This window comes from Portunus trituberculatus, chromosome 41 (genome assembly GCF_017591435.1).
Source record: "Portunus trituberculatus isolate SZX2019 chromosome 41, ASM1759143v1, whole genome shotgun sequence".
In the NCBI taxonomy this organism is placed as follows: Eukaryota; Metazoa; Arthropoda; class Malacostraca; order Decapoda; family Portunidae; genus Portunus; species Portunus trituberculatus.
This window is the reverse complement of record NC_059295.1, coordinates 35420539-35427543: the sequence shown is the minus strand read 5'-3', so window position 1 is coordinate 35427543 and position 7005 is coordinate 35420539. Positions and strand designations below refer to the sequence as shown.

The window sequence follows — 7005 nt, the reverse complement described above, 5'->3', positions numbered from 1 at the left end:
TATTTATGTTCTTACTCCTCCTCCTCCTCCTCGTCTTTCTCCGCCATCTCCTCCTCCTTCTCCTCCTCCTCCTACTCTTCCTCCTCCTCCTCCTCCTCCTCTTCCTCCTCCTCCTCCTCCTCCTCCTCCTCCTCCTCCTCCTCCTCCTCCTCCTCCTCCTCCTCCTCCTCCTCCTCCTCCTCCTCCTCCTCCTCCTCCTCCTCCTCCTCCTCCTCCTCCTCCTCCTCCTCCTCCTCCTCCTCCTCCTTGGTCAATTATAGGCTCATTCATCACGTCTTCATCTGTAAGTTAAGACAAAGGAACTTTTCTATGCAGCAATTGATTTGTTTAAATCCTCAGTTTGTTTGTTTACTCTTTATTTGTTTGTCTGTCTTTATGTGTTTATACTTCTGTTTTTTGAGGAGTAAGTTTCCATGTCTGTCTGTCTGTTTGTCTGTCTGTTTGTCTGTTTGTTTGTCTGTCCGTCTGTCTTTTTATCTGTCTGTTTTGTGTGTCTGTTTTTGTGTCTGTTCTTCTGTCTTTCCTCTCTCTCTCTCTCTCTCTCTCTCTCTCTCTCTCTCTCTCTCTCTCTCTCTCTCTCTCTCTCTCTCTCTCTCTCTCTCTCTCTCTCTCTCTCTCTCTCTCTCTCTCTCTCTCTCTCTCTCTCTGCATCTTACCCCTCCCCACCGTTCATCTCTTCCCCGGTGGCATGGTGTTTCCCTCCCCACCTCTCCCCGTCCTTTCGTCTCCCGTCTGCCGCAGCTGGCGTCAAACTGGCTTCTTTTGAGGTGAGAAACGCCGAGATGATTGATGACATGAATTCCTTTAATGGCACGCTTCACGCCAACCTGTTCCTTGCAGCTTTTCTCAAAAACACCAATCAATCTCCCGGAATCCCCGTCGGCGCACAGTACAGGAGGGAGAGCTTTGTGTGAAGGAAGGAGGGAATGAATACGGCGACGGGTGTAATCACTTTATCACCCTTAACATTATGGCTCGTTGTTATTGGGGGGGTAAATGATTCGTCGCGTCACCACTGCTACCACCACCACCACCACCACCTCCTCCTCCTCCTCCTCCTCCTCCTCCTCCTCCTACCCTTTACCTGTCGAGGCCGTGACACCTGTCTAGTTTAGATTTGTTTGTTCATACAGTGGTTCTTTTTTTTTTTTTTGCCTTTTCTCTTACTATTTATTCTTTTCTGTATTGCTTTCATGCCACGTCATGACACGAGTTCCTAAATCTATATCCCTCTGAAGCAATCCGTAGCCTGGTGATACATATTGCTTACTTTCCAGTCAATCGTCTCGCTCCATCAAAAGCACAAGTGGGTCGGTATTCGCAGCTCTTGTGGAGCGAAACGAAGTGCCACTGTATTTTGAGGCACGTCAGGAGTGTCTCGAATGGCAGCCCTACAGGAGTGACGCGGCCTTGTATCTGAGAGGAAACGAAGTGCTTCGGATCACTTGACACCCTTGATTGACACTTCTGACGCGCGGCGGAGGCAAGGCGGGAGGCTGTGTGTGCTTGTGTTCCCGGGAGGAGGAAGGCGAAGGGACGATAAGCTCTCCAGCGAGAGTAACATGTGTCTGGTCAGTGTTCAGTGACTTACGAGTCTGGCCATTAGTCTCTGCGTGATGCTTCTAAACGTGTATTTGTGCAGTCAGGAACAGGCGAATATGCCAAAGGAACGGTGCAGGACCACCAGGAGGGCACCCTTAACATACTATAGTAACTGTTCCCTCGCTCTCTGGACGGCGTGTTGTGCTCAGTGACGTATGGTTGCCAGCCTCTACGTGAAGCACATAAACGCATCATTACCACCCCAGGAGAGCTGTTACTGTCAGCCGCGTGAGATATATTACACCTCACCCCCCAACACACACATTTGTACCGACCATTTCCTCAGACACCTGCCACATGCACAAAATCCGTGCATAATCCACCCCAGCACCTCCTGACGCCATCACAGTCTCTCCAGATGGCGGTCATTAAACTCGCATCTGTCACTTTGTCTGGTCCAGTTGGTGATGTTCACACTAAGTTGAGTGCAGAGAGTGGGAGTGCCGTGCGCTAATGACCTGCTGGGCGCCGCGCGAGGCACTTGCATTGGAAGAAAGGAGGGAGAATGGCACTAATTTCGTTCTTAATTTCAAGCCAAAATCTTAACACCTTCCCCCTGGTTAATGGCGATGATGTTGTTTCTTTATTGGTATTAAAGCTGACGTTTATGTACATCGCTGTGAGTGTGTGTGTTTGTGTGTGTGTGTTTGTGTGTGTGTGTGTGTGTGTGTGTGTGTGTGTGTGTGTGTGTGTGTGTGTGTGTGTGTGTGTGCTGCAGACGTGGTGTTCATGACCTCTCGTTATGCTGCTTTTGTCTTGACTGCAGTATTTTCTATTGATTCCACCACAGTATATCCCCTTCACTTAACTCTGCTCTCTGGGTGTATATCAACGGGCACCACTTAATCAGGGAATGGTTACGTGGATGCATGAGGTGAAGAAACTGAAACCTGTAGAGTTTGGAAGACGAGAATGGGAGATAATAGAAAGGGTTTCGGTGCGTTGGTGATAATTAACCTTCTGCATTCAGTCCCGCTATCTTTATCTTGAGTGATTTGTTATGTTAAAAATCTATCATTCATTAGGCGACCGTCAAAACATCAAAGGACATCCATGAGATTGAGGACAAGTAGTAAAGACAGTGGAGAAGAGTGAAGAAGGATACCTGGCTTATGATTAATGTACGAAAGTCTGAAGCAGGAGAGCAGGTAGAGAAGAATTCCTATGTAAATGTGAAGTAAGAGCAGACAGGAAGGACTGGCTGGCCGGCGACACGTGCAGCTCAAAGTTAGTAATCAGCGTCCTTTCCTGCTTGGGAGTGAAGGTCGACAGTTTTACTTTTAAAGAACGAATACTTCAAGAGGTAGAAATGAAAAAAAAAAAAAGGAAACTAAAAGAGATGTCGTCTCATGATACCTAATGTTTATAATGCCTGATAGAAGACTAGGGCGTGGCGAAGGAAAACTCTGAGGCTATCAACGTTTTATGCCTTTTTTTATGATTTTTACTGTTATTTTCTTTTTTCTTTTTTGTTTCAGAAAGAATCAGGTCCCAATACGGCGGGAATCAAAAGAATGTCATCAGAAGTTTTGGAGGTGAAAGCAAAAGTTTCCTATTGAGCCCCTCCTTTAAGCAGCCCTGATCACCGGCGGCCAAAGCCAGACGTCCTGAAGCATAAGTTGGGGAGATTACTCTTCACGAAAGAACTGGACTTTTCCAACTCCTACTCGCACGTAAGTAGGATGACATCGCATCTACCTTACACGTGCGCTGACTGGCTCGCTGAACCAGTACAATTAAAGTGTTGCTCTCAGATAAGATCATTATTATCTTAGATAAACCTTAATTTCTTCGTCTCAGTCACTTTAATAGGCAGTAATTCTCCTTCGTCACGTGTTTTATGTATGTGCTTGATTGTACTGCTGAAGTCTTGCCGGTAGATAAAAGAGATTGGGTTTAGATAATGTTAACGAAAGAGAAGGAGCAACCAGTAGTAGTCTGTCTGGTACCAAACAATCCGTGCTGTTCTTGTGCCATTACACCTTTACACACCCTGCGAATACTAACAACGCTACGGAATACACGCACACACCTCCCACACCCAGCACCCGCACACCCTCACGCACTCTCCCACGCACCAAAGCCTGCTATCACTTAACCTTATTTCCTTGAATGCTAAAGTTTCTGATCATAATTAATTAAATGTTGTGATACGAGTTTGAACTATAATTTGGAGAGAGAGAGAGAGAGAGAGAGAGAGAGAGAGAGAGAGAGAGGAATAGTTTAAGTCATTTAATGTCCAGAATTTTAAGTTGTTCATAAGATTGCTCGGATGAAGTAAAAAGTTTTATCAGAAGTCAAAGATGATAAGATAACTCAATGTCACTATCACTATCGCTAAAGTAATTCAATCATTGGCTATGTTTAGTGTTCAAAGTGAATAAAATCGTCCTTAACACCTTCAAAACTGAGATTTAATTTTACCATGATTTTGGGTGTGATTAGATGGTTTTATTTGCATTAGGAAGGGTCTATGGCGGTCAAAAGATTAATGGCATGTCTTTACTATTTTAATCCCCCACAAAAGTGTCTGGAGCTGTATAAAGTCGCTGAATAGTAACCAGAATTAATATGAAAACACGCCATGGTACTGAAGGGGTTAAGATTATTCAAGTGAAATGAAAAGTGGTATTAGAAGTCAGAATAAGTAATCTATCATCTCGTCACTAACCACTACTATTTAAATCATCAAGTTAATTTATTTCACCAGCAAAGGGGTTGGCAACTAAGTGGGTCCTTTTTCATTAATTAATTCATTTATTTATTTTATTCTATTTTATTTTATCTTTATTTTTATTTATTTATTTTATTTATTTATTTTTTTTTTTTTTGCTCTTGGTCGGTTTTCCTCTTACATAAAAGAAAACGAGTATTCCTTTAGTGCGTCAAATTGAATAAGATTACTGAACTGAAGTGAAAAATAAAAGTGTAGCGGTTTAATTCGGACAGTTAACACCAGGACACTAACCAATGAACAATGCAAGGGAAAAAAAATAAGTCGATATCTCAAATTTTAAAACCACAACGCCTACTTATAATATCACTCAGTTGCTGTATTATCTTAGCCCCTTCAGTATCATGACGCATTTCGATATTCGTTCTGCTTACTATTAGGTGATTTTATACAGCTTCGGAAAATTATGTGGGGTATCAAAATGGTGAATACTCTGACCATTAATCTTCTAACCTGTGTAGACCCTTCCTAATGTCAATAAAATAATCATACGCAAATCTCAGGTAAAAGAAAAGTGTCTCAATAGGAGTCAAAAAATTCAAGAAAGCACCATCGATATCCTAAAGTCATGGTTACGTAGAGGCACCAGTAAGTGTTTGTAGAGATGAGTCAGTGTCCTTCCCTGCGTTGAAGTTCACCTGTTTGTTATGAAGGTCACGGGTCTTGTGAGAGAGGAGGGAAAAAACTCGTTCCATTATTGGGCAGGAAGTGTGAATACGCACCCTGTTGTTATTTGCTGAAGGCCAGAGAGTGCATGGGTGGATGGCCAGGGAGGTACGAGAGATGGGTGAGTGGGTGAGGTGGTTAGGATGATAGGAGGGGTACATGAAAGACAGAGAAAGAGAGAGAGAGAGAGAGAGAGAGAGAGAGTGTGTGTGTGTGTGTGTGTGTGTGTGTGTGTGTGTGTGTGTGTGTGTGTGTGTGTGTGTGTGTGTGTGTGTGTGTGTGTGTTTGAGTGGGACGTGTGTTGTGCGTGAATAAAAAACATACTCGTACAAATAGTGACAGATAGAGACATATAAATGAACAGATAAAGACAGATAGACGAGCAAATAGAATCGTATAGACAAACAATCAAAGGGGGAGAGAGACACACACAGAATTGAAAGGTAAACAAGCAAAATAAACAAGCAGAAAGACATTAAAAAAAAAAAAACATACGAACTACACGGACACAAAATAGACACAAAATAGACACAAACACAAACACACACACACACACACACACACACACACACACACACACACACACACAGGCCACCAAATGAACTTAAGTAACAGCAGCACTAAACCAGAACAAGATCTTTATATCAAGCCAGAGAGGAATGAACCGTTTAAATTGATGTTATAATGGATTTACCTATGAAGCCAAGAGAACTCAGCTAATGATGATGTTCTTATCATGTGTCTCGTCGTCCTCTGGAGAAAAAATAACAGAGTCAAGAGTAAGTAATCATAATCATCACCATCATAGCCATTACCACCACCACCATCATCATCATCATCATCATCGTCATCATTATCATCATCAAGTAAATACAGGAACATATTTTTTTTTAGGTTTCTTATTACCAAACCTATTAGGGAGTAAAGTGTGTGTGTGTGTGTGTGTGTGTGTGTGTGTGTGTGTGTGTGTGTGTGTGTGTGTGTGTGTGTGTGTGTGTACAAGCACATGCATGTTTGTTCTCCAGAGATAATGATTCACGTAGACAAAGATAACAAAGATAACAAAGGAGAGAAAGAAGAAAGAAAAATAAATCTAACTAAGCTCAGGTGCAGCTAGTACACACACACACACACACACACACACACACACACACACACACTCTCTCTCTCTCTCTCTCTCTCTCTCTCTCTCTCTCTCTCTCTCTCTCTCTCTCAGATTAACAACAAACAAAAACTAAATAGCGTTAGAAGAACACACAAACAACAAGCGAAGAGGAGGAGGAAGAGGAAAAAGAGGAATCATATAGAAGAGAAGGAAGAAGAGGGAAAGAAGTAGGAGGAGGAGAAGGAAGAAGAGGAGGAGGGGGAAGAAGAGGCGGAGGAAAATATAGAAACGAAAAGCAGAGAGAGAGAGAGAGAGAGACAGACAGACAGACAGACAGACAGACAGACAGACAGACAGACAGACAGACAGACAGACAGACAGACAGACAGACAGACAGACAGACAGACAGACAGACAGACCAGACCAGACCAGACCGACAGACAGACAGACAGACAGACAGACAGACAGACAGACAGACAGACAGAGAAACAGACAGAAAACCAGAGAAGCAGGAAACAGAGAGATAGACAGACAGAGAGACAGAGAGATAGAAACAGAGAGAGACAGAGACAGAATATCATAACAACATCTGAACTAAAAAGCAAATACCAAGGAACAAAATAAGACAGGAATGAACGACAGGAGAAAGAGAAAATCATAAAAGCATAACAGAATACTGGAGAGCAATAAGACACAACAAAAAACAGGAAAGGGAGTGAGTAAGTTACGTATGACAGAACAGATCACAATAAACCGGAGCACAGAACGGCTATAGGGAATGCGATAGAACACTGCAGGTCACGACAGGAGTGTTTGCAGTAGGTATGACAGAGCAGGACACAACGGGAGATTGAGGCAGAACAGGACAGAACACAACACAGTAGGGGAGTGCGGTAAA

The 7005-nt window shown here is 43.2% G+C and overlaps 1 long non-coding RNA gene across 1 annotated transcript in view; it reads left to right on the top strand.

Moving 5' to 3' along the window:
• The first annotated feature begins 1468 nt into the window (after nt 1-1468).
• LOC123516986 overlaps nt 1469-7005 on the top strand; it is an 18657-nt gene continuing 13120 nt past the window's right edge. Inside the window, exons 1-3 of the long non-coding RNA XR_006678352.1 lie at nt 1469-1571; nt 2628-2829; nt 3081-3275. This is a non-coding gene — a long non-coding RNA (uncharacterized LOC123516986). The remainder of the gene's footprint in view (nt 1572-2627; nt 2830-3080; nt 3276-7005) is intronic.